This window comes from Xenopus laevis, chromosome 9_10S (assembly GCF_017654675.1).
Source record: "Xenopus laevis strain J_2021 chromosome 9_10S, Xenopus_laevis_v10.1, whole genome shotgun sequence".
NCBI lineage: Eukaryota > Metazoa > Chordata > Amphibia > Anura > Pipidae > Xenopus > Xenopus laevis.
In genome coordinates, this window is record NC_054388.1 from 36,900,405 (window position 1) to 36,926,760 (window position 26,356).

Genomic DNA, 26,356 nt, shown 5'->3' on the forward strand with positions numbered 1-26,356 from the left:
TAGCAGCAGTGAAAATACAATATGGCAGTTTCGCTGATATGGGGCAAAAGCAGGTGGCTGAACTGTGAGGTGGTGGGAGCCCAAATGGTAGCTGGTGATGCCCTCACGTTGGCGTGGCAGAAATTGGCAAATCACTGTTGCATAATAAACATCAAAACATAACTGCGTCACTGGACAGTAGCAATAAATAGTATTCACGCTGTAAGGATCAATATGAGATCAGGGAGGCAGTAGTAGTGGAAATCCTGCCAGTTTGTAAGTTAGGCCGTCTGCTGCGTCATGCAAGCAAATATGGCCCAGCCACAGTAGACAGTAACTGCATCACACAGCTGGTGGGCAAAGGAGTGCATACGGTGGGATCGTAGCCGGATATAGGAGCTGTGGGCAAGTGGTAGTGGCAATGGGCCGTGAAGGTGCGCTAAGCGCGAAGGCAATTGACAGGGCCACGTGGTATGTTGGGCCTACCAACTTGGCGTTGCCGCCGCATAGGCTTCAGCAGGGACAATCAGCGCCAGGCAGCTAGGCGAGGCCTCCCCGGGAATCAGCAAACCCAACTGTGAGTATCGCGTTATAGCAGCGTATACTTCACCGGGAGCGGGTCCACGTCCGGTCCTTCTAGGAGTCCGCGTAGCGGGGGACTGGAGCCAGTCCGTCTATGTCCAGTGACGGTGTAAGTAGCGCGCTGGCCTCCGGGGTCGCAGGAGGGGGGAGAGTCGGGAAACTTCAGTCCCCAGTTTGCCCCCAGGTATTCCGCCGTAGTATCACCACCTTTGCCGTGCAGTTTTGATGGAGCTGCGGTAGTTGTAGCCGCAGAAATAATCAGATGATGGCGGAGCTCTATTAAGATGCGGCCATTAGCTGTGGCACGCCCCCCGGAAGCCCGTAATGCCCCTTTGCATGTCCTACCGCCCCTACTTTGCACAAGAGGGAGTCATTTAATACAAGGAAGTGAAACAGAAGTGATTGCATTAGGAATATGAACACCAAAAATCCCCGGATTAAATCAACCGGACCTTAATCCAATAGAAAATTTGTAGCATGAAAAAAAAAAAAAAAAAGGTGTTTCTGATGCAAAACCAAAATGCAGAAGAATTGTGGAATGTAACAGGTGCCAGAAGTTGGTGGACTCCATGTAACACAGATGTGCAGCAGTTCTCAGAAACACTGATTATACAACTAAATATTAGTTCAGTCATTCAAAGGAAAGCAAAATCTTGATGCATTTTTCAGTTTATACAGTGAATATTTTTTTCTTTCTGTGCTCTGCAGTATTGGGGCAGGCGGTTTATTAAAGCTAAATGCTAATAAAGGCCAAGCAAACCACAGTACATTACAATAATAGTCTCTGTATGTAAGCAGGCCTGGATTTGTGGAGAGGCCATCAAGCCCCGGGCCTAGGATGGCAGGAGTTTAGGGGGTGGCATGCTGCCCAACCACACCCACATTGGTTCAGAAACACTGGGGATGAGCAGGAGATACGATAGTTTTTTTAAGTCTCCCGTGTGCAATCCCAATGATGAAAATTTGAGTGAATAAAAGGGAGGAATCGGGGGTGACAAACGACAGGGCCCTCTGTGTAGGGTTGCCATCTGGCCTGTATTTTACCGGCCTGGCCAGTAAAAATGATGGCTGATCCCAATGTTATTAATAGGGAAAAAATATAAGTTGTAAATATGAGTTGTATGTAAAGGTTGCCATAGACGTAACAATTGCTATCTTTCTTGAAAAAGATCTTTCCAAGAAAGATTGTTCGTTTCAATACACATGTGTAGAGTTGAATCATCAGATATACAGGTAGATGTTTGGGTGCCTTCAAAGGCACCCGATCAAAATTTTCTGTCCAGCCCGATTGACGAGCCGACCGATATCCAATACCGGTCGGCTCTTTCCCCACCATACACACACTGAATATCGCATGAAATTCGTATTATCTGTGTGTCTATGGCCACCTTAAAGGGATCCTGTCATCGGAAAACATGTTTTTTTTCAAAACACATCAGTTAATAATGCTACTCCAGCAGAATTCTGCACTGAAATCCATTTCTCAAAAGAGCAAACAGATTTTTTTTATATTCAATTTTGAAATCTGACATGGGGCTAGACATTTTGTCAATTTCCCAGCTGCCCCCAGTCATGTGACTTGTGCCTGCACTTTAGGAGAGAAATGCTTTCTGGCAGGCTGCTGTTTTTCCTTCTCAATGTAACTGAATGTGTCTCAGTGAGACATGGGTTTTTACTATTGAGTGCTGTTCTTAGATCTACGGGGCAGCTGTTATCTTGTGTTAGGGAGCTGTTATCTGGTTACCTTCCCATTGTTCTTTTGTTTGGCTGCTGGGGGGAAAAAGGGAGGGGGTGATATCACTCCAATTTGCAGTACAGCAGTAAAGAGTGATTGAGGTTTATCAGAGCACAAGTCACATGACTTGGGGCAGCTGGGAAATTGACAATATGTCTAGCCTCATGTCAGATTTCAAAATTGAATATAAAAAAATCAGTTTGCTCTTTTGAGAAATGGATTTCAGTGCAGAATTCTGCTGGAGCAGCACTATTAACTGATTCATTTTGAAAAAAAAAATTTCCCCATGACAGTATCCCTTTAAGTCGGGTGTACGTTAAGGTGGCCATAGACGCACAGATAATATCGTACAAAACTAATTTACGTCCGATATTCGTTGCGTGTATGGTGGAAAAAGAGCCGACCGATATCGGCAGAAAACTTGGATATCAGTCGGCTCGTCGTTCGGGCTGGACGGAAAATTTTGATCGGGTGCCTTTGAAGGGACCCAAACATCGCCCATTGTTAGTGCTGAATCGTCAGATACAGGTAGAATTCTATTATTTCTTCCCGTATAATCTACCTGTATATCTGACGATTCAGCTCTACACGTGTGTATTGAAACGAACGAGATCTTTTCCAAGAAAGATCGTAATTGTTACGTCTATGGCCACCTTAACTCGAGGACTCCCTGTAGATGCAATTTATCAGGAGCCTATTGACTTGCCTACAATTCATGGGGCAAGAAACCACAACACCCAGAGAAAATCTGCTTGGAAAGCTAAGAATTAGTATCCAGGATCCAGGATCTCAATTCTACAAGTTAACAATCAAACCCACCGTACTACCATGAACTCATTTCCACTGCCTGCCATTCTTTCAAGTGCTGGTGAACAAAAGAACACCTGGTGTCATTCACAGATGCATGTGAGAAAGTGTTGTGATACGAGGCTTCTATTCAGCCAAAACACCTTGATACTGTTCCTTCCTGCTGCCCCCTCCCCAGGTCATTAGCAACTTCCTAAATAAGAACTGACAAATACAGAGAGGAAACATGGTTTCACCTTCATTTCTTTCAACTATTTCTAAAGAGAGAGGGAATATATATATATATATATATATATATATATATATATATATATGTATGTGTGTATGTGTGTGTGTATATATATATATATATATATATATATATATATATATATATATATATACACACACACATATATATATATACATATACACACACACATATATATATATATATATATATATATATATATATATATAGTGAGGGTCGAAACGTCGATCTGTGCAACAATAAATAATTACTTTTTTTGCCAGACCCTGTTGTGCAACAGCTTTCATTCGATTTTTATACATATATTCTGTTAGCACCAGGGCAACAAACCCAGATAAGTGAGTGCAGGAGGCGTTCTACAATTTTTTTGTATATATATATATATATATATATATATATATATATATATATATATATATATATATATATATATATATATATATATATATATATATATATATACATACACAACCACACACACATTTTCATATTTTTATGCAAGTTAACGGGAACCTCCCTTAGCTTATAACAAGGTTACAGATATTTAGAAACATTGGGGTAACAGTCACCCTGCTATAGTTCCAGAGGGTCCCAGGGCACAAATAATCACCCCAAATCTCCCCCTAACAGGCCTTCAGTCCGAGTCCCCTTAGCTCATAACAAGGTTACAGATATATAGAAACATTGGGGTAACAGTCACCCTGCTATAGTTCAGGGGTACCCAGGGCACAAATAATCAATCACCCCAAATCTCACCCTAACTGGCCTTCAGGCTGGGCCCCTTAGCTCATAACAAGGTTACAGATATATAGAAACATTGGGGTAACAGTCACCCTGCTATAGTTCCAGGGGTACCCAATGCACAAATGAGAACTCACCCCAAACTCTCCCTAACTGAAGTACTGCATTTCTCTTTCGTTAATAGCAGATGCCGTTTTCTTTGGTAAAGTTCATTTGCCTTCATGTTTAGAGTTTGGCAGATACGAAAGGCACAAGGGCTGCACGAGAGTGCAACAAAACCCCTGATGTTATGTTTGGGTCTAAAGCAGCGCAGCACAGGATTATGAGGGCTGAAAAGTCACAAGTTCGTTAACCACCCGAATGCAGCAAAGAAAAACACCACCCCCTGTTAGCAGCACACCAATATTTCCTGCCTATGTAAGGGGGAAGGGGTGGCTGTAGAGAGGATGTGATCTGGAACTCCCCACACTTGCACATAATTCACTATACAGCTCAACCCACAACAGGTTCTGTCTGCAATATATATACACCCAAGCAAGCCTGTAAGGTAAGGACCGTTTTGGGAGTTGTTTAGAATGGGGATTATGCATACAAAATCTGTGTATGGCGCAGGATTAAACACATTGCTTTCTTGTGTATTTCTGATTTGGTTTGGCTGTTACCTACACCATCAAACAAGAGAAGTGTGCAGCACTGTGTATACAAGTAGTGCTATGAAATAAAACTATACAAACAGACAGGGATTTGTATACATATGTATTACTAGAGCCACACCAGTGACCCAACAATGGAGGCAGCAGATCAGCGAGTGTCACAACAATATAGGGGTCGGAGAGGCACAATTTCAATATACTGATCTAAAAACAAGAGGGCCTGGCTATTCCCATATAAAAAGAAAAAAAATGTAATTTAAATACAAAGCTAGAATGCTGTCACAATCTATTCACATGTAACTTTAGCCTATAATGGAACACCCCCTGACACCAATGCTACAGGCAGATAGCCAGACAGCAATTGCATTGGTACAAGAGGCATCAGGGGGATTTCTGTTACATAGCCCCCAACCATTTAAAAATAGAAAGAGGGACAAAAATTGATGTGCGCAGCAACATTTTCGGACCATACCTGTTTTATGGCCGTGCCCCCTAATTGCCGTGTTCATTTTGCAGGTTATGGAAAGTTTGAACACATTACTGCGGGTTTTGGGGTCAGGTTTTATGTGTTATTACAGTTGTACTGATAAAGGTGGATAGCCCTTTAAACGGCTAGTCACAGTTTTCGCATGAGACCTGCTTATCTTAAATAGTTACAATTCTTTCCTTTCTTATCTTAAATTGTAACAAATGCATCTGCCACGTATTCTGGGCTCTCTGCCAAAAGCCAATTAAGTTTCAGAAACTTGGTATCTTTTTCTGGCTGTTCAGTGCAGGTGGTTAAAGAAAAAGTCAGGAGATTTCAGTAACAATCCGGCACTGTAGGTTGAGCTGTCTAAATCGGGACTGTCCCGTGAAAAACGAGACAGGTGGGAGGTATGCAGTTACATTCAATGCAAGGTGGTTCAACTGGCAGAGAAAACACCACATGTGCCAAGAGCCTTACATAGTTTATATTTTCCAATAAATGCTTAGTCTCATTGACATTAAAAAAACAGGAACTAGGGGGAGGCAGCAGTCTTTGCTGCAGTTTGTGGGGTGGCACAATTGGAGAGAGAACGAGTTAGGGGACAGGAGTGGGCGAGTAGTAAGCTGTGGAGGGGCTGTGCAGTGTTGGTTGGGGCTGAGGGTTTGGCGGAGAGAGAAGTTGTTGGGGGTAACAGGCAGGGTACAAGGCCAAGTAGTATTACAACCAATAAGACCTGGTCCTGCTGTTACATATGGCTCCATCAGATGTTCACTTAGAAGTATGGAGTTTGGAGTCCTTGTGCTGGGAGTCTTAACTGCATTAAAGAATTAATTATCTCTAGGGCAGCAGTTCCCAAACTTTGGGGCTGTCCTCAATAACGTATTAACTAGAATATTAATAGATGTTACTGGGCCCCACAGCGTATTCAATTTAGGGTCCCAAAACATCGATAAATTGACCTATTCTACCAAAATATATTAAACATTGCTCATTAATTTGTGCACTACTGGGCCCTTTACACTTCTGCAAGCCTAGGGTGGAACCCAGCTCACAAGGGCAGGGGGAGGGGCATGAATCGGGAGCCAAGGGAATTTGTCCCGCTCTGCAACTACTGCCTTAGGGGCTGGGAAAAGTACAAATTTTCAGCTTCGCTTTCTGGTGACCGCACAATGAACGGCACAACAGGAAGTGACACGCAGAACAGTTTCCATGTTGCCGCATGTGCAGAAACATAGAGGCCCGAGGTTTTCCACCGATAAAGTTTCTAGTTATTAGATGTCCCAATGTGCCATCTTTATACACCAGGGAGCGGTGATGGAAGTCTGTGCCCCTTATCATTCAGATGTGCAGGTTAGGGAGCGCCAGGGGCAACAAGGCATAGAAGTACTATAGGGCTGCATTATTGCTGAGGTGACACAGTAGATAAATGGTCTACACAAAACAATTGGTGTAAAGCACATAAGCTAAAAGGACTGTTAATGGCCTCCGTTTACTGAGGTCACTAAATGAGCCTCTTTGTCCGTTGCTTGGGGCCTGATTGGCTTGATCCAATAGTTGGCCTGGGAGCAATGCGGTATTCACATAATGGGATATTTAAACCTGTCCAATAGATATCGGGCTGATATTGAAGCTCTTTTTAGCCTTCTTTGTCCTTTATTTGATTTTTTTTTCTAGGAGACTATAATTTAGCTAGACTGCCATTTTATTTGCTGCGAATTACTGACAGACTTAATATTTGTACACCTCAGTTATGTAACAGTGTCACAGCTTGTCAATTTGATTGAGATCAGGACTGGGAAATTGTAGGATATTCACATTTTTGTTCTTGAGCCCCTCTAGTGTTACTTTGCCTTGTGTTTGGGATCATTAACCTGCTGAAGGAAGAGGTTTTGGCAAACTAATATCCATGAAGGCGGGTGTAGAACATTTGATAGGATGACCCATAAGTACACGGTGGTTGAATTGTGCAAAAATACAGGGAAATCTGTTTCAGGCTGCTAAACTGAATGTTGGTTTTAAAGTTCATCAGAAGGACAATGATACTCAGCACAATGCCACTGGATCGGCTAGAGAACAAAAAGTGAAGGTTCAACAGTGGCCATCGAAGGATTTCAGGGACGGCCGCCCTACCCACCGCGGGCACACGAAAGCGCCGGAGCACTGGGGAGCTGTGCGTCCCCAGTGCTTCCCATATAGCGGCTGATCTGTTCTTTTACTACTTTATTTGATCTGAATGGTTAGTGGCAGGTCGGCAGATGGGGAAGTCCAATCGGCCAAGGATTTGAACGTTTGGATCTATGGCCAGCTTTAGGTAGATACAGGACAGGAGCAAGAGAAGGGGGGTGAGGTACACAATATATATATTTTATTATTATAGATATTTCTATCTATATAGATATATAGTGAGGCAGAGAGTTATTAGAGGTGGAGAGGTGAGTCTGGCGGTAACTCAGCAGATTGAGAAGGGAAAGGGTAAAAGAGGACAGTGAATAGAGTGAGAACATGGATAGGTGGGGATTCAATGAAGCAGCGGGGCAAGAAACTGTAGGTGCTAACAAAACAATATATTTATATATGTGGCAAGAGAATATCCTTTATTATACAATACAAGTTTGGGGGGGCAAGTGCCCCCCTTGCCCCTATCTGTGGACGCCCATGTGAGTACTGACTGTTTCTTGTAACGTGCAGTTATAGCCTGCCATATTGTTTGCTGGGGGCCTTTGGGTCTTTAAGTTATATCCAGCACTGTAAGCTGTCAATAGTAAATGCTAACAAAGCATACAGTATATTTCCACTCTATAATGAAAAGGTAAACAAATAACTTCCATCTGTTTTATATAACATCCTCTGGGCTCCCACCGCTGTGGGACAATGCTCAGGTTTATTGACCAATGTGACATTTCTATTCAGGCAAGACGCCTCTAACCTCAAGTGCCTCTAGTTGCCAATCACAACTGCAAGTCCTGTTTCAAAGTACAAACTGCCAATTAAGAGCATCAATTCTGAGGCTGATTGGAATCTGTGTTTCAGGTTTTTGGGTTAAAAACTTTCTAACGATACTTACTGTGTGTACGATACTGCAAAGTACACAATTTCTCTTTGTTGTCCCAATTTCCTTTGTATTAGACCCCCCTGGCCTCCATGATGTGAAGAGTTAAATCATTTAGGGCAGCAGTGCAAAATGTGGAGAGAAAGAAAGAGATGTAAGGAGATACAGGAATGCAGGATTGGACAGACTATAATTACAGATCAAGGGATCCTCTTGCTCATCGTCTCAGCACTATAATTATAAACAAGGCTTATTTTGCAAAGGCCCAAATTCTAATCAAAGGTTCTGTTGGCAGGGAAACCAGTTGCAGAAAAAGTCATAATAAATTGCCATCTCATTCCAGAAGTGCAACCATTCCTCTTACACTGTATCACTCTCAGAAACCCAGCTCATTCAGGCCCATTTCCTTCCCTTTTTTCTTTTTGGAACCCCAGTCAAGCCTTGCCAAAGCCATTTCCTTCCTTTCTTTCTGCTTGGGTATCCAGATTTCCAGGCCAGTCAGGCCCACACCCTATTACCTACTTGTGCAATCAAAAACCCAGCTCAGCAAACCCTGCTTGAGTCGCAGGCCTGGACTCGCAATTTGTGGATTCTGGCAAATGCCAGCAGCCCGCTGTACGTTGCCGTAGACAGTCACTATATATTGGGCTGGTGGGGGGCTGTTTGGGCAGCTGTGTGGCCTAAAATGCCAGGGCCTGTTTTGAATCCCAGTCCAGACCTGTTGAGTCTTAGGAAATCTAACTAAGGCAGGCTCATTCTCTTCTCCTGGTGCCCAGCAAAGACAACTCCATTCTCTTCTATCCGCATAAATCCCCAGAAAAAAAGCTCATACAATTTGGTTGATGCATCTGGAGGCTGCATGGCATCAAGTTAACCTTTTAAATGCCACAGATCGTAGAATCTACGTTCTGTGGCAAAGGTACTTGAAATGCCACAGAACGTAGATTCTACGTTCTGCAGCACTTCCTGGTTCTCGAGCGGAGGAGCGGCTGTTAGAGCCGCTCGCTCCGTTCCTCCTCGATCCCCTGCCCCTAGGCAACGAGCAGAGCAGGGGATCGAGTGGCCCCTGGGGCGCGATCGCCCAGGGGCCCAAAAACAGCAGCAGGCACGTGTTACTTACGTGTCCTGCTGCTGCAGCCTACACCGCGCCGTCGATCTCCGCCCCCACAGCACAGAGACAGGAACCACATCGCAGATGTCTTCCAGGGGCTCTTCCTGATCGCCTGCAACAGTCTCCAGCGACTTTTTCAGGTTAGTGCAACAATTACACACACAAACACACCAACACACACTTATTACAGTAATACACACTTAGATTCACACTTACACACACACTTACACATACATTTTTGGGGATTGGGGGGGTCACTTACACTCACTGCACTTACACACACGTGCACACGCGCGCACATAACATGTAATTTACCATTTGTACACACGCACATACATGGCATTGTGGCTTTTTTTTTTTTTCTTATCACATCGTCTCTTTTTTTGGCTGAAAAAAATGTTTTATTGCCATTACGAATAGCGTATTCGCTAACCGTACTGTGCAATACCTTTTGTATGTTATTTCGGTGATTATATTGCAATTTTGGGTATTTTGGTGCATTTTTAGCCATTTTATTGAATTTTTAGCCATTTTATTGCATTTTCAGCTCTGCATATATTGTGTTCACTTGTTTCTAGCCGTAGAACCTGTTTGGCCCATCTAAAATATTCAAACTGTGATTCTGACGGCCGATAACACTAGTCTGGAAAAAAAACATTGATTTTTGTGGTTTTATTGGATTTTTTTTGCATTTCACCCTTTACTGCCTTATTTTGTTTTGCCTTGTAAATTTTGTCTACTATATATCCATTTGGGGGTCTCTGTGTGCCACATAGTTTGGTATATCTATGCATATTGGGCATCAAAGTGTTCAGTAGACCCCTGGCGTTCATATTTAGGATGTTTTATGCTGATACGTTACGAAATGTGGGGCATATAATGGGGTAAAATTCAAGCTTTCTGACAATTTTCAGAAATTTGATAAAAACCGTTATGTTCAGCATTGCTTTGCAGTTTGGCAGTTTGCAGTAGAAACACATATTTACCCATATTGGATTCGTCAGAATGTGTACTTTCTGAAAATATATGGTTTTCTGGGGTCTCTGTATTGTTAGGGGGGTCTAATATCGCATATTACACACACCAGGTGCTCATATTGCAGCAGCCAGCGCGCGTCAGCCGTGAAAATGTATATACACTATTGTCATTTGGGGGTCTCTGTGCGCCACATAGTTTGATATATCTATGCATATTGGGCATCAAAGTGTTTAGTAGACCCCTGGCGTTCATATTTAGGATGTTTTATGCTGATAAGTTACGAAATGTGGGGCATATAATGGGGTAAAATTCAAGCTTTGTGACAATTTTCAGAAATTTGATAAAAACCGTTATGTTCAGCATTGCTTTGCAGTTTGGCAGTTTGCAGTAGAAACACTTATTTACCCATATTGGATTCGTCAGAATGTGTACTTTCTGAAAATATATGGTTTTCTGGGGTCTCTGTACTGTTAGGTGGTCTAATGTCGCATAATACACACACCGGGTGGTTATATTGCAGCAGCCAGCGCTTCAGCCGTGAAAATGTATATACACTATTGTCATTTGGGGGTCTCTGTGCACCACATAGTTTGGTATATCTATGCATATTGGGCATCAAACTGTTTAGTAGACCCCTATGTTTATATTTAGGATGCTTTATGCTGGTAATGATACATGGACAATACGATGCTGGAAAGTTGAAGCTTTGAGGCAATTTCCAGATATTTCACCAAAACCGCCAAATTTGGCAAAGCCTTGCGACTCAGTAGTTTGGAGCAGAAAGGCATGGGTACCCATTTTAGATTCCGTAGAATGTGTACTTTCCAAAAATATATGGGGTTGGGGGGTAAACATATATTTCTGTGTTTTTACCCCACAAAAATGCAGTCAATGTGTTGATTTTTCATTAGCTGAAGTTACCCACAGGACAATTTGTATGCGCTAACTTCATTTTGGGGCCTCTAAATGCCATATACTTTGGTAAACTTATGAACAATGGCCACCAAAATGTTCAGAGGAACCCTGGCAATCATATTTAGGGTGCTTTTTCTTAGTACGTAATGACACATGGGTGATATGGTGCTGGGAAGTTGAAGCTTTGAGGCAATTTTCAGATATTTCACCAAAACCGACAACTTTGGGAAAGCCTTGCGACTCAATAGTTTGGAGCAATAAGGCATGGGTACCCATTTTAGATTCTGTAGAATGTGTACTTTCCAAAAATATATGGGTTTTGGGGGGTAAACATATATTTCTGTGTTTTTACCCCACAAAAATGCAATGTGTTGATTTTTCATTAGCTGAAGTTACCCACGGGACTGTTTGTATGCGCTAACTTCATTTTGGGGCCTCTAAATGCCATATACTTTGGTAAACTTATGAACAATGGCCACCAAAATGTTCAGAGGAACCCTGGCAATCATATTTAGGGTGCTTTTTCTTAGTACGTAATGACACATGGGTGATATGGTGCTGGGAAGTTGAAGCTTTGAGGCAATTTTCAGATATTTCACCAAAACTGACAACTTTGGGAAAGCCTTGCGACTCAGTAGTTTGGAGCAGAAACGCATGGGTACCCATTTTAGATTCAGTAGAATGTGTACTTTCCAAAAATATATGGGTTTGGGGGGTAAACATATATTTCTGTGTTTTTACCCCACAAAAAATGCAGTCAATGTGTTGATTTCTCAGTAGCTGAAGTAAAGTCCTGAACAATTTGGATGTGCTAACTTCATATTGGTGTCTCTAAATGCCAGATACTTTGGTAAACCTATGCATAATGGGTATCAAACTGTTCAGTGGACCCCTGGCAATCATATTTCAGGTGCTTTTTCTTGGTACCTAATATAGTTTGGGATATGCGGAGCAGCAAAATAAAACCTTTGAAATGATTTTTCAGAATTTTGAATTTTTTTTGGAAAAACCGCTATGTTCAGACAAGCTTTTATGTTTGGTAGTTGGGAGTAGAGAGACAAAAATGTATGGTTTTCTGGGGTAAACCTACGGTTTCAGGATTTTTTGCCTTGGAATCTAAAGCATGCCGTTTTCTGCCTTAGTGCTTTCAAAATTCGGTAATATACTGCCGGGAGTTTTTGCTGTACAGAAATCCTAAATCTCCCTAAAACTATACATATCTGGTACTGGCACATTCGAGAGACATAAGGCTTTCCAAATCAGTTGGATTTTCATCCCTAAAATGAAATATTTTTCTGGTATAAATTGATATACGATGAAAAATGGTAATTTTTCATTTTTTTTTTGGTATTTAGCACTATAAATTTTTTTGCACAGGTGGAAATACATGAAAACTCAGGCAGATTTAGAAAGCTCAGTTTCTACCGAAAAAAACAATGTATAGTTTTCCTAGGTAAACTATAGGTTTCCCCTCAGAAAATGCCCCTAAAATGAGAGAGCACAAAATGTTTCAAAAACGGCTGGCATTTTGCTTAACCAAAATGTGAAATTCTGCTGGCACTTAAAGGGTTAATGTGGTGGCACCAGGCTAGAAACAGTTATAGAGGTGTTGTTGTTGTACACCTTTCTAACCCCAATGAGATAAAGGGGACATTAGGGGGCAATATTGTCCCCCTACCCATTGACTGTGGCTGTAAGGCATTGCTGTAAAACTGTCCTCAGGATAATTATTATGGGAAATGGGTCTCTGAGCCCAGTCTTTGCTTACATATTTTCCCTTCCCTAATAGTTATTTCCTTGCCATGTATATAGGCAGGGAACCCTGCATAAATCTGTAAAGAACCCTAGAAAAATAAAAAAGAGAGAATAGGGTGATATCAAGTCCATGTTTTACTGTGCAGAATGTATACACTGCTGTACAACCTACAATCTGTACACACCTGGAATGGTGGTGCAGACTTCCCTAGACAACAGGCATACTGTATGTCATACCCTGCAACACAAAATATAAGCTTACCATCCTGCATATTAGGAAGTGCACCTGGGCTCCCTTAAAGGAGAACTAAATCTCAACTAAAGAAATAGACTAGAAATGTTGTACATTATGTTTTGTGCTTCTTTGCCAGCCCAAGGCAACCACAGGCCTTTAGCAGTACAGATCTGTCTCTCCAATGATGCCCCAGTAGCTCCCCATCTTCTTTTCTGCTGATTCACTGAACATGCTCTGTGCTGCTGTCACTTACTGAGCTTAGGGACCCACTCACAATATACAGTACACATAGAATAGAAATGTCACAATATACGGCTGATTATTAATAAATACAGGTAATTACTACATGGCAGCACAGAAACCAGTGCAATTAGCATCAGAGCCACATCATTTAGCCACTTTTTTAGGCGCTCAGTTTTCCTTTAAAATTGTGTGTGGCGTTTTATTTTGTGCTTATGGCAAACACCCTCAGAATCAGCTTTTGCACGGTCCTTATTTGGAACTAAAAATGTTTTAATTTCAGCATTGCCTTGACTCCCTTGGAACTGTACAGGTTGATCCTCAGTAGGGGGGTCCTGGTCTGTGCATAATACGTATTTTTATTATCTGCACTTCCCCTTTACGGGTTTAGTGTCGGCACTTTCTTTCCTGGCCTCCCTGAGGAGCTGCTAATAGCTGCTAGAGTAATAGTGAGACAAGCAAGTCACCGGCCATCAATAACATCGTTGCTTTCTAATGCAGCCAGCTATTGACTCTCAGCACGCTTCCCAATTAGTTCTGGCTCATTTTGTGCTTCCAAAGCAACCGCAGTATGATTCAGCTAATCTGCTTTGTGTTGCCAATACCAAGCATCATCCAGAAAGAAAAACACACAACTGGGGACAGACTGACATTTCAAAATAATAATAGTTATCCAATTCTGGGCACATTTTTAGCTTGGTTCCACAACAAAAGCAGACATCTGATTGGTTGCTGTGCGATATTGCCTAATTGCAAATTGGCCCATTGTTAGAAGACAAGCCCCCCATGGGGATAATTCCCCAGCATAGGATATAAATTGCACCACTGTGGTTACCTATAGCAACTACTAAGCAGTTAGTTTGAACACATAACTGCAAGGTAGAAAATAAAAGGAACATAAGTAACTGCACCGGGGCGTTTCAGCTAAATGTTCCTATTGAGGTTGGTGTTTCCTCCTTCATGTGCCGTTACAATAGAATTAAGATTCTTTGGGTGTGAGTCTAAATCACTTATTGACACAACCCAAGAAAGAAACCCTGGAGCTATTTACATCCATAAATAATCCCTTATATCCTCTATAGAGAGTGGGATTCTGTCCCCCTCAATTTAATATACAGTAATATCCAGGACTCTCATAAACACGGTAGTTCACCGTAAAATAAAATGTATTGGATTCTAAAGATATTTGCAACTGGCATTTACTTACGGTCCGTTTATTGCAGGGATAATGGCTTCACAGGAATAGAAAGGCCTGAGGATATTACTGTATTTGCTTGCCTGTGCTGACTTGGATTTAATCTCCCCCCCCTACGCTGAATCCGTTCTTCCAGTTGCTGCTAGCCCTAGGCCACTGCTTGCAAGGAGAGAATGCAAGTGGAATCTTCCACTTCCTGAAGATGGCTCAAATGTAGGTGCTGAAACGTTGGATAAAATCATTTTTTTAGGCTTTGTGTAAGACCTGCTGTGAGTGCAGTTTGTTTTTTGGAGTTCGGGGTCTGTTTACTAAAGTGCGGTAAATTTGACTAAGTTTCCGCTGAGAATATGTTTCCGCCAGAATATTCGCAGCGACTACGTTTACTTAACAGCGATGCGCTCAGAAGGCATTGAGATCACTTTCGGTAACTACGTTAACGAACCAGCTTACGTTAGAGTTAATTTCAGGGAGCTGCAAATTTTCTGGCGACAATTTACGTTTTTGCGACTATTTATGCTATAAAATAGTCTTGTTTTATGGCGGTTATTATGGCAATTTTTACTGTGACCTTTATGGCCAGAAATGCATCTTCAAAACTCAAAGTTTTATGACTGATGATTATACCATCCAACAATATCACCAGAGTAACACCATCAAACATATACTACATAATATAAACCCTTCTGCCAATAGAATCATAGGAACAAGAAATCATGCCAGTCAATCTCTTTGCTTCATAGAAATGCACAGTTTAATGTAGCCAATCACAATGAAACCAAAAAAAGTGTAGAGGCTGACGAATCCTTGGACTGTGATGCCGCAGCCAATAATACGACTCTGAGCTGAACATGCTGCTGTTGCAACAGATAGAAGCAGAAGCCAAAACATCCGGTCAGCAATAGCTACAGATCTCTCTCCTGTCAGCAAAGTATGATGGGTAAAATAAAACAAAAAGTATTATCAGATATTTCCTGCCCTTTCTGGTGAAAAAATACTTTTACGCCACTACTTAGGTGGCGGTAATATTTTGCGAATATTCATGTGTAAATTTTGCTGCTTAGTAAATCAGGCGTTAATGTGTACGTAGCGTTATTTTCAGTGAATACGATAACTGGCGAAAACATATTTTTGCGCAAGAAAATTTGCAAATTTATAATTACCGCAGGTTAGTAAACCGGTGAAGACATATTTGGCGACAAATTTGTCTATATTTTGTGCGCATATTTTTACCGCGCTTTAGTAAACGGACCCCTAAGTATGATGTAAGATATAACCGGCGCCCAGGCATTTAATATTCCCAGCGCGCCGGTTTTTTCGCCGGCGCGCTGGGAAGGCGGGCGCTAGGACCGCGCGGCCGCCTGGTCGGACCGCGCGGCCTAGGGGCGCCCAGAAGTGAAATCCGGCGCTGAGTGGAGCTCACCCTTAGTCCATGACATGTGCAAATAAAAGTTCTTTACCAACAGGTAACAGCAAACATGCAACGTTTCGAAGCTCCCGCTTCTTTCTCAAGCATTAATGATTAATAATTAATGCTTGAGAAAGAAGCGGGAGCTTCGAAACGTTGCATGTTTGCTGTTACCTGTTGGTAAAGAACTTTTTTATTTGCACAAAGTTGTCTTGACTTTTTTGTCAGCAGCTCCTTTTGCACAGATAAGAGACAGTACACAGCATCTTAAACACAAAATGAACGTTCATAACCTCTCTGAGGTTGCAGTAAAACAAAATAAGTAGAGCCTTGCTGTTGAAGGAAAATGTCTTTTCCAAAGGACCCACAGCCCCACTTGGGCAAGTTAAATCCAATAATCAAATGAAAGTTTCACTCACAGTCCTTTTGGAGTTTCCCGGTGCTTTCCCTCTGAAGCAGGTGCAGCTCACTTTAGGGCAGCAGCTTGTAGCCACTCCTTGCTATCAGGGAACTTGCCTTCTTGTGAGAAAACCTTAATTGTCCAGCAATAAATCCTTATGCCAACTATAACCCGGTTGCATGAAGTTTAACTGAAAATTTTTGCAACAAATCCTTAGTGGCTCTCCTTTTTCTCTCCAAATAGGGCAGAGAGCAGCCTTAATTGAGCCACACCTTTTAACTGCAGGTGAGGCTAATCATCCCTCACTGCTGACCAGACCCTCATTTTCAGAGCCCTTTGTACTGCTTCATCCTGGGAGGGATATACTTTCCATCTATGATTTTTCCAACCATGCTATAATGTACATACAAACTAGTGATGTTCGGGCCAGCCCGATACCTGCGGGACCCGCGGGTTGATCAGGTTTGGGCCGACCTCGCACCCCCATTTGCAGGTGGTGGGTCGAGCTTTCCCACATTATACTGCCGGCTGCCGACTTCTGCTTTTATAGCCGTACTCCTGCTCTCCCCGCCCCTTTTATGACATCATTGGCGGGCCAGTGCAGGTCTATAAGAGGTACCCGGAAGTCAGGCTTGGGTGGGTTCGGCTCGAGTTTTACCCGACCCGAACATCACTAATACAAGCAGTATATATTAGGGATGCACCGAATCCACTTTTTTGGATTCAGCCGAACCCCCGAATCCTTTATGAAAGATTCGGCCGAATACTGAACCGAACCCTAATTTGCATATGCAAATTAGGGGTGGGAAGGGGAAAACATTTTTTACTTCCTTGTTTTGTGACAAAAAGTCACGTGATTTCCCTCCCCGCCCCTAATTTACATATGCAAATTAGGATTTGGTTCGGCCAGGCAGATGGATTCGGCCGAATCCGAATCCTGCTTAAAAAGGCCGAATCCTGAACCAAATCCTGGATTCGGTGCATCCCTAGTATATATATATATATATATATATATATATATATATATATATATATATATATATATATATATATATAGAAAATGTTTCGACCCTCTTTGGGGTCTTTATCCTTGATAAAGACCCCAAAGAGGGTCGAAACGTTGGAGACACTGTGAGTTTTGAATAAACCATTTTGACTTTTTTGAAACACGGAGTGCTGGTCCTTTCTGCCATTTTCTATATAACCGTATTTGACCATGCACCCGGCATAAAAACGCATGTGAAGGAGTGCGGGTATTTTTCTGTAATCCTGCTATATATATATATATATATATATATATATATATATATATATATATATATAGTGGATAATGTACCCCCTACTGTAATTTATAAAGATATTATAAGTCACGAGGAGTTATATGATCATATAAAAGCACAAGGCCGCAGGCCTAGTGCTTTTATATAGGTCACATAACTCCGAGGTGACTTCTGATATCTTTATAAATTTCTAGTAGGGGATACATTATGCATTGTAATCTACATGTTGTGGGGGGGTCGGAGTCAAAATTCTGGTCGGTGTCCATTTCTGACGCGACTGTGTCCGTTTCGTCAAAATCGGCAGCCTGGGGCCCTTGTTATAAACAGAACGCGCCGTTTTTATAGTGAATAAAGTACCCCCTCTTGTAAAATATCAGGATATCATAAGTTACCGAGGAGTTCCATGACCATATAAAAACACGAGGCCGAAGGAACTCCGAGGTAACTTCTAATATCCTCATATTTTGCAACTGTGGATACTTTATTTATTATAATACACAGGTTTCAGTGAGTCATGTGACAGAAATGACATCAGAACTCACCGTTTATAACTGATGACATCAGAACTCACCATTTATAAGGATATAATTTACAAGATATTCATGGCTTTTGTTTATTATATATTAATATATAGGGAGAGAGAGACACACAGACAGAGATAGACACACACACACAAAGAGCAAAGGTTGAACATGATACACTGCTGCATCCCAGCAAGACTGGACAAATCCCCTGTAGGCCTCAATTGCCCCATAGGCTGGCTTTATTGGGGGCCGTTTCTCCCAAGTATTTTAGTGTACAAAAATACATTATATACACAAAAATATTCTCAGAACACCTCTGGTCCCTTATTAGGGTTGCCATCTTTGCAGTCAGCAAAAAGATCGAAGGTCTATATAAAAAAATATATATTGTACCTGTATCAGATGGGGAAGCATATAAGGGACTGTGCTCCTTTGCTGCCCCCAAAGATTCCTTGTCTTGGCACCAGAAGTGCGTTAAAGCAACATACAAAGTGAGTACGGATTGGGTGTGGATCCTAATATATAATATTTCTTTCTGACCCGCACATCACTACAGGACAGTCCTTTGAAAACTCAGGCAGGTGATAACACTGTACCATATAAAGTTCCAGCAAGGAATATAATCAGGAAGGGATGTTTTCCTGTAAGACCAATTGGCTCCCAAGATGTTGTTGGACTACAACTCCCAACGTAACTAACTTCTTCCAGGCCCAGGTGACCCAAACAGCAGAACCAAAGGCTTAAGTCCCCCATACACGGGCTGATAAAAGCTGCCGACCGACTGAGTTGGCAGCTTATTGGCCTGTGTGTGGGGCGTCTCCGAATGATATCTGGCCGAAAGTCGCCAGATGCCAATCGTGCAGGATAAAAAATCCTGTTGGATCCTGGCCGCATCTGTTCGTTGATGGGGTCCCGTGTTCCGACCACCCGTATAGCCTCCATTCTGATTCAAACGTTGGGCCCTCGGATCAGCCCGATATCACCAACCTCAATGTGGGCATATCGGGGAAAGATCCCATGTTTGGCGACATTGTACATCATACATGTGTATCGTACATCATACATGTGTATGGCCACCTTTACCTCTGAATAGCCTTATACACACACACACCATACCTCCCAACATTTTTGAAATAGAAAGAGGGACAAAAAGATTTTGTAATGCCCATTTTTGTGGCCACACCCCCTAATTATCATGTTATTTTTACCAAATTTGGCAGGTTATGAAAGTTTAAACACATTTCTGTGGTTTTTGTGTTATTGCAGTTTTGCTAATGAAGGCGAATTGCCCTTTAAACTGCTAGTCCCAATTTCCCCAAAAGACCTGCTTATCTTAAATTGTTACAAAAGTATCCAAGTTCACCTGGTGGCCGTTATGGGCTCTGTGCCGAAAGCCAATTAGGTTAGAAATGTTTTATCTTTTTCTGGCTGTTCAGTGCGGGAGATCAAAGAGAAAGTCGGAACATTTCAGTAACAAGCTGGGACTGAGGGTCGAGCTGTTAAAATCGGGACTGTTCCGCTCAAAACGGGACAGTTGGGAGGTATGCACACCCTTAAATAGCTGCGTGTCTTTTTTCCACCTCAGCTACTAGGTTACCCTGCTGCAGCGCAACAAGGAAATGTATTAGGAAATGTGTTCAGTATAGTATCAGGAAGTTTTCCTGTAGCAGTGAATAGCCTTAAAATGATCATTGTAGTCTACTTACAGCATGGGCCAGAATGAGCCACACTCCCCAGGCAGGAGCACTTTGTATAGAGCTTCCCCTCCCTCCCTTGCTGCCAGCCTCCTAACCCTCCTTATCTGGCAGCAGAAATCCCCAGTAAACACTGTCTCCCTGCTGTGATCAGGTTTCTGGTGCCCCCAGGGCTACACATTCCATACAAGGCAAGACGGAGCTTTAACTTGGATTGTCCTGCCTGGGTGCTGCTGACCACTCCCTTCCCAGGAGAGGAGGCAGCTGTGCTGGGAGCACCTCTCTGCACTGGAATTGGACACTTTGCCTGCACTAAGGGACTGAGCTCTGGTGGAACATGATGAGGAAGGATGCTGGCAAAGCAGAGGCTATATCATAACAAAGGTTGGTATTTAAACTGCCAACTTCCCCTTTAATAAGTCACTTTTATGTGCAGACTGGGCTGCTCTCTATACAGCTGGTTTTTTTTAAAAAAAACTTAAAAGTCCTTGCTAGGGGTGCTGGGTGTTGTAGTTCAGCATCAGCTGACTATGCTCATTTCGTGCAATCCTACTGTTGCTATGTAAGGGGGCCGGCACTCTCCGACATTGCAAAGCAATCTTCTGCAGATTCAGTTACTCCGCTCTGTGCAAACAGCATTAATAATGTAACTGACACTGGTTTTTAAAGGGTAAATAATACATTGGAATAGGATAGAGTGGTAGAAATGTCACATTTATGTCTTTATTGTCCCTTTTCTTTTAATTATGGATTTATTTTGTAACTAAATATTAAGCTCCGTCTGCTATGCTTAAAACTATAGGGGGAAGCCTTAGGGTAGAGCTCCACAAGCGTTTTTCGTCGGATCGACGCCCACCGACAAAACGCACGTGACAAGTCGGATGGAGTCGCACGCGTGAAGATATAATTGGACTGAATGAAAAGTCGGAGGTAACGACTACATTAGAGAAAGCATCGTCTTCATCCGACAGTCGGACCATGTAGTTGTTAACTCCGACTTTTCATTCAGTCTGTTTATATCTTCACAAGTGCGACTCTATCCGACTTGTTGAGGGCGTTTTGATCTGACGAAAAATGTTAGTGGAGCTCTACCCTTAGGGTAAGGGCACACCTGGAGATTCGGGTAGATTTAGCCCACGAGTGCATTGGCGCAGGCGTTTTTTCATTAAAGCCGAAGGAAGACATGGGGAAGCAGTTCGGGGAGATTAGTCGCCCCAAAGGAGAGGCGATTAGTCGCCGGGCGACTAAATCTCCCCGAATCTCCAGGTGTGCCCTAACCCTTATACACTGTGTCTTAATTACCCTGCCCTGTGTTCAGCAAATCTAGGCTTCCTTTTAACCATTTGCTAACCAGTTCTGTTAAGGGTTCCAAACCTGCTGATTTGTCAAGCTAAAACCATGCAGGCTGATTAATAGGTTCAGAAGCAAATGCTTTGTTTTTCACCTGGGTCTGTGCAATTGGGCAGTGGAAACATAGGAATCGGACTGGCGTCGAGTGATCTGACTGGGTAGTGTTGGGTCTCATTTGCTTGGGCAGAACCAAACTGCACCAACTTAGAAGGTAGGGTGTATCTAAATACTCTTAAAAATGTGAGATTTATGACCATCCACCAATGTTTACTTTTATCAAACACTGCCCTCGTCTCAGACTTATAGCTGTCTATGTGCACTGAACTAAGTAAAAATACGTCTCATTTATTATGGGGCATGCCACACAGAGGACATGTAGCACAGGCTGCCCCCATAGAAACAATGCAATCTATCTATTCACATGTACGTATATGTAGAACATTTGTATTTTGTTATGATGATGTGGGTTTTCTCTGGTTTATACAGGATGAAGCTGAATGGGTACATTGCATATAGTGCATTAGCACCACATTAATGTTCTCTTGTGGCTGCAGCCAGATAAGTGCTACAGTCACACCCACATGAGTTCTGGCCTATGTCCAGTGTTGCCACAACTGCTCGGAGTTACTTGGCAGTACAGTCTATCTCTTGCGCAAGGGCAATCCTGGTCCCTCTGCCGCCTGAGGCAGTTTGCTGTTGCTGCCGCCCCCTTCCCCCGTGTTGCTAACCTTTTTTGCGCTGGAGGGGGTACGGGGGGGGGGGTCCATGAGGGCGGAGGAGAGGGCCAAAACGCATAATAGAGCATAATTGCGCTTTCTGCAATTTCAAGTTTGAAAACCCGGAAATTCAGCTCTTAAAGTACCAGAGCAGCATTTTTGCCGCCCCTGGTACCTAGTGGGGCGTTGTCGCATGAATTGAGTTTCTCAACTCACCTCACTGGCACAGCGCCCCTGCTCTTGCCCACAGCATCTACAGTTAAAATGTAGTATACTAAAAACTGCAGCTGCACCAGTCAGGGCTGCGATTAGCATTAAATTATTATTTATGAAATTAAACATATAAACAAGTTTGTAGCTCTGCTCTGAATCCAGAAACACAGCCTAACTTGGTGCCCTTCACAGAGAGGTGGCTGCCAGTGTACCATAGCCTTACTGTAAATAGGAAAGCCTCTGTGCCTGATTATTACATGGGTAAATGGCCTCTGCTGGCAGGAGACATCAAGTCTGGGAGCTAAAAAGCTCTAAGGGGCTTAATTGATTTTTATAAGGCCTGCAGGTTTCTGTACAGCTTTATAACACACAGGGAGGAGGAGGAAGATGCATGTAATAAAAGCAGAATCAAAGGCAAAGTTGCAGCCTGTCTGTCTGGGAAATAATCAGTGAGGGAGTCAGGCTTGTTTTAATAAGAAGCCAGAGTAGAGCTGGGGCTCAAGTTATTTTAATCTTTTAAATCTTGTCAATATTCACAGTATTTTTAGGGCAGAGACACAAGTGAAGACTCTGGCGGATTTAGTCGCCCGGTGACTAGAGATGTCGCGAACTGTTCGCCGGCGAACTTGTTCGCGCGAACATCGGGTGTTCGCGCTCGCCGGAAGTTCGCGAACGTCGCGCGACGTTCGCCATTTTGGGTTCGCCATTGTTGGCGCTTTTTTTTGCCCTCTCACCCCAGACCAGCAGGTACATGGCAGCCAATCAGGAAGCTCTCCCCTGGACCACTCCCCTTCCCTATAAAAACCGAAGCCCTGCAGCGTTTTTTCACTCTGCCTGTGTGTGCTGAAGAGATAGTGTAGGGAGAGAGCTGCTGCCTGTTAGTGATTTCAGGGACAGTTGAAAGTTTGCTGGCTAGTAATCGTTTTGATACTGCTCTGTTATTGGAGGGACAGAAGTCTGCAGGGGTTTGAGGGACATTTTAGCTTAGGTAGCTTTGCTGGCTAGTAATCTACCTTCTACTGCAGTGCTCTGTATGTAGCTGCAGTGGGCAGCTGTCCTGCTTCTGATCTCATCTGCTGACTGCTGCAATAACAGTAGTCCTTGTAAGGACTGCTTTTATTTATTTTTTTGTTGTTTTACTACTACTACTACTACTACTACTATAAGAGCCCAGTGCTATTAGTCTAGCAGTGTTGGGGAGTGGGACTGGTGTGCTAATCTGCTGCTCCTAGTAGTTCAGCAGCACCAACTTTAATTTTTTTTTTTAATATTCATTTTTTTTTTATTTTACTTTTTTTTATTTTACTACCGCTGTAGTAGTGTATAAGTTGACCTTTTAGGCATTATTTGCCTTGTAGGCATTATTTGCACACTGTTTTCTTCAACCCGCCATCGAGCTGTGTGACCTTGTTCACATTCTGTCTAAATATCCATAATATTACCGTCTCCAGAAAAAACACCGGAGTCACTTTTTTCAAGCAGCCATAATATATTTTACGTAATCCGTATCCACCGCTGTAGTAGTGTATACGTTGGCCTTGTAGGCATTATTTGCACACTGTTTTCTTCAACCCGCCATCGAGCTGTGTGACCTTGTTCCCATTCTGTCTAAATATCCATAATATTACCGTCTCCAGAAAAAACACCGGAGTCACTTTTTTCAAGCAGCATTCATATATTTTACGTAATCCGTATCCACCGCTGTAGTAGTGTATACGTTGGCCTTGTAGGCATTATTTGCACACTGTTTTCTTCAACCCGCCATCGAGCTGTGTGACCTTGTTCCCATTCTGTCTAAATATCCATAATATTACCGTCTCCAGAAAAAACACCGGAGTCACTTTTTTCAAGCAGCATTCATATATTTTACGTAATCCGTATCCACCGCTGTAGTAGTGTATACGTTGGCCTTGTAGGCATTATTTGCACACTGTTTTCTTCAACCCGCCATCGAGCTGTGTGACCTTGTTCCCATTCTGTCTAAATATCCATAATATTACCGTCTCCAGAAAAAACACCGGAGTCACTTTTTTCAAGCAGCATTCATATATTTTACGTAATCCGTATCCACCGCTGTAGTAGTGTATACGTTGACCTTGTAGGCATTATTTGCACACTGTTTTCTTCAACCCGCCATCGAGCTGTGTGACCTTGTTCACATTTTGTCTAAATATTGATAATATTATCGTCTCTAGAAAAACCACTTGAGTTACTTTTTTTCAAGCAGCATTCATATATTTTACGTAATCCGTATCCACCGCTGTAGTAGTGTATACGTTGACCTTGTAGGCATTATTTGCACACTGTTTTCTTCAACCCGCCATCGAGCTGTGTGACCTTGTTCCCATTCTGTCTAAATATCCATAATATTACCGTCTCCAGAAAAAACACCGGAGTCACTTTTTTCAAGCAGCATTCATATATTTTACGTAATCCGTATCCACCGCTGTAGTAGTGTATACGTTGGCCTTGTAGGCATTATTTGCACACTGTTTTCTTCAACCCGCCATCGAGCTGTGTGACCTTGTTCCCATTCTGTCTAAATATCCATAATATTACCGTCTCCAGAAAAAACACCGGAGTCACTTTTTTCAAGCAGCATTCATATATTTTACGTAATCCGTATCCACCGCTGTAGTAGTGTATACGTTGGCCTTGTAGGCATTATTTGCACACTGTTTTCTTCAACCCGCCATCGAGCTGTGTGAGCTTGTTCACATTTTGTCTAAATATTGATAATATTATCGTCTCTAGAAAAACCACTTGAGTTACTTTTTTTCAAGCAGCATTCATATATTTTACGTAATCCGTATCCACCGCTGTAGTAGTGTATACGTTGACCTTGTAGGCATTATTTGCACACTGTTTTCTTCAACCCGCCATCGAGCTGTGTGACCTTGTTCACATTTTGTCTAAATATTGATAATATTATCGTCTCTAGAAAAACCACTTGAGTTACTTTTTTTCAAGCAGCATTCATATATTTTACGTAATCCGTATCCACCGCTGTAGTAGTGTATACGTTGACTTTGTAGGCATTATTTGCACAGTGTTTTCTTCAACCCGCCATCTAGCTGTGTGTATTATCGTTTCCAGAAAAACCAACTGAGTTTTTGTTGTTGTTGTTGTTGTTTTTTAAAAATAATGCCAGGCAAAGGCAGGCCGCCACGCAGAGGCCGTGCTAGGGGCCGTGCTGCTATGCAATCCTGTGGCCCTAGCAAATTTCCCAGTTTTAAAAAGCCAATGACCCTGAACTCCCAAAATGCTGAAGAGGTAGTTGACTGGCTTACACAGCACACCCCATCCTCTACCGTTTCTAACTTTACCACAACATCCTCCTCATCCTCCACTGCTATGGCCACCCCACGTAACACTTCCTCCACCACCGGTGCCCCTTCTTCACTGGGGTCAGAGGAGTTATTTTCCAATGAGTTTCTTGAACTGAGTAATGCGCAACCATTATTGCCAGAAGAAGATGAAGGAGATGAGGACCTTACACCAGATTTAATTCTGGCAGAGAACACGATAGAGATGGACATAATGAGTGATGAGGAGGAGGTCCCCGCTGCTGCTTCCTTCTGTGATGTGTCAGAAGAAATTGATGCATCTGAGGAGAATGATGATGAGGAGATTGATGTTTTGTGGGTGCCTAGTAGAAGAGAGCAAGAGGAGGGTAGTTCAGATGGAGAGACGGAGAGTCAGAGAGGCAGTAGGAGAATAAGACTTAGAAGAAGCAGGGAGGACAGCCCGCAGGGATCAGCAGGGCAACAACATGTATCGGCACCTGTGTTCAGCCGGCCAACGCACCCGCCATTGCCGCCAATACCGCCAACTCCGCCAACTTCTACTGTTACCGCCAGATCGCACACTTCCAAAAAGTCAGCAGTGTGGGATTTTTTTAATGTGTGTGCCTCTGACAAAAGCATTGTAATTTGCAATGAGTGCAGTCAGAAACTGAGCCTTGGTAAGCCCAACAGCCACATAGGTACAACTTCTATGCGAAGGCACATGAGCGGCAAGCACAAAGCACTTTGGGAGCAACACCTCAAAGGCAACAGGCAAACTAAAAGCCACACTCCT

At 42.7% G+C, this 26,356-nt stretch overlaps 1 protein-coding gene across 4 annotated transcripts in view; it reads left to right on the plus strand.

Annotated features, from left to right (window-relative positions):
• Positions 1–4,516: 4,516 nt before the first annotated feature.
• Positions 4,517–26,356, plus strand: part of st3gal2.2.S (ST3 beta-galactoside alpha-2,3-sialyltransferase 2, gene 2 S homeolog) — a 38,298-nt gene continuing 16,458 nt past the window's right edge. The window contains exon 1 of one of the 4 annotated variants that reach the window (XM_018237368.2): positions 4,517–4,641. The gene's annotated coding sequence lies outside the window, so the exon portion shown is untranslated. Of the gene's footprint in view, positions 4,642–19,631; positions 20,382–21,221; positions 21,559–26,356 lie in introns of those variants that run through there. The other 3 variants (XM_018237369.2, XM_018237366.2, XM_018237367.2) reach the window with 3 other exon arrangements.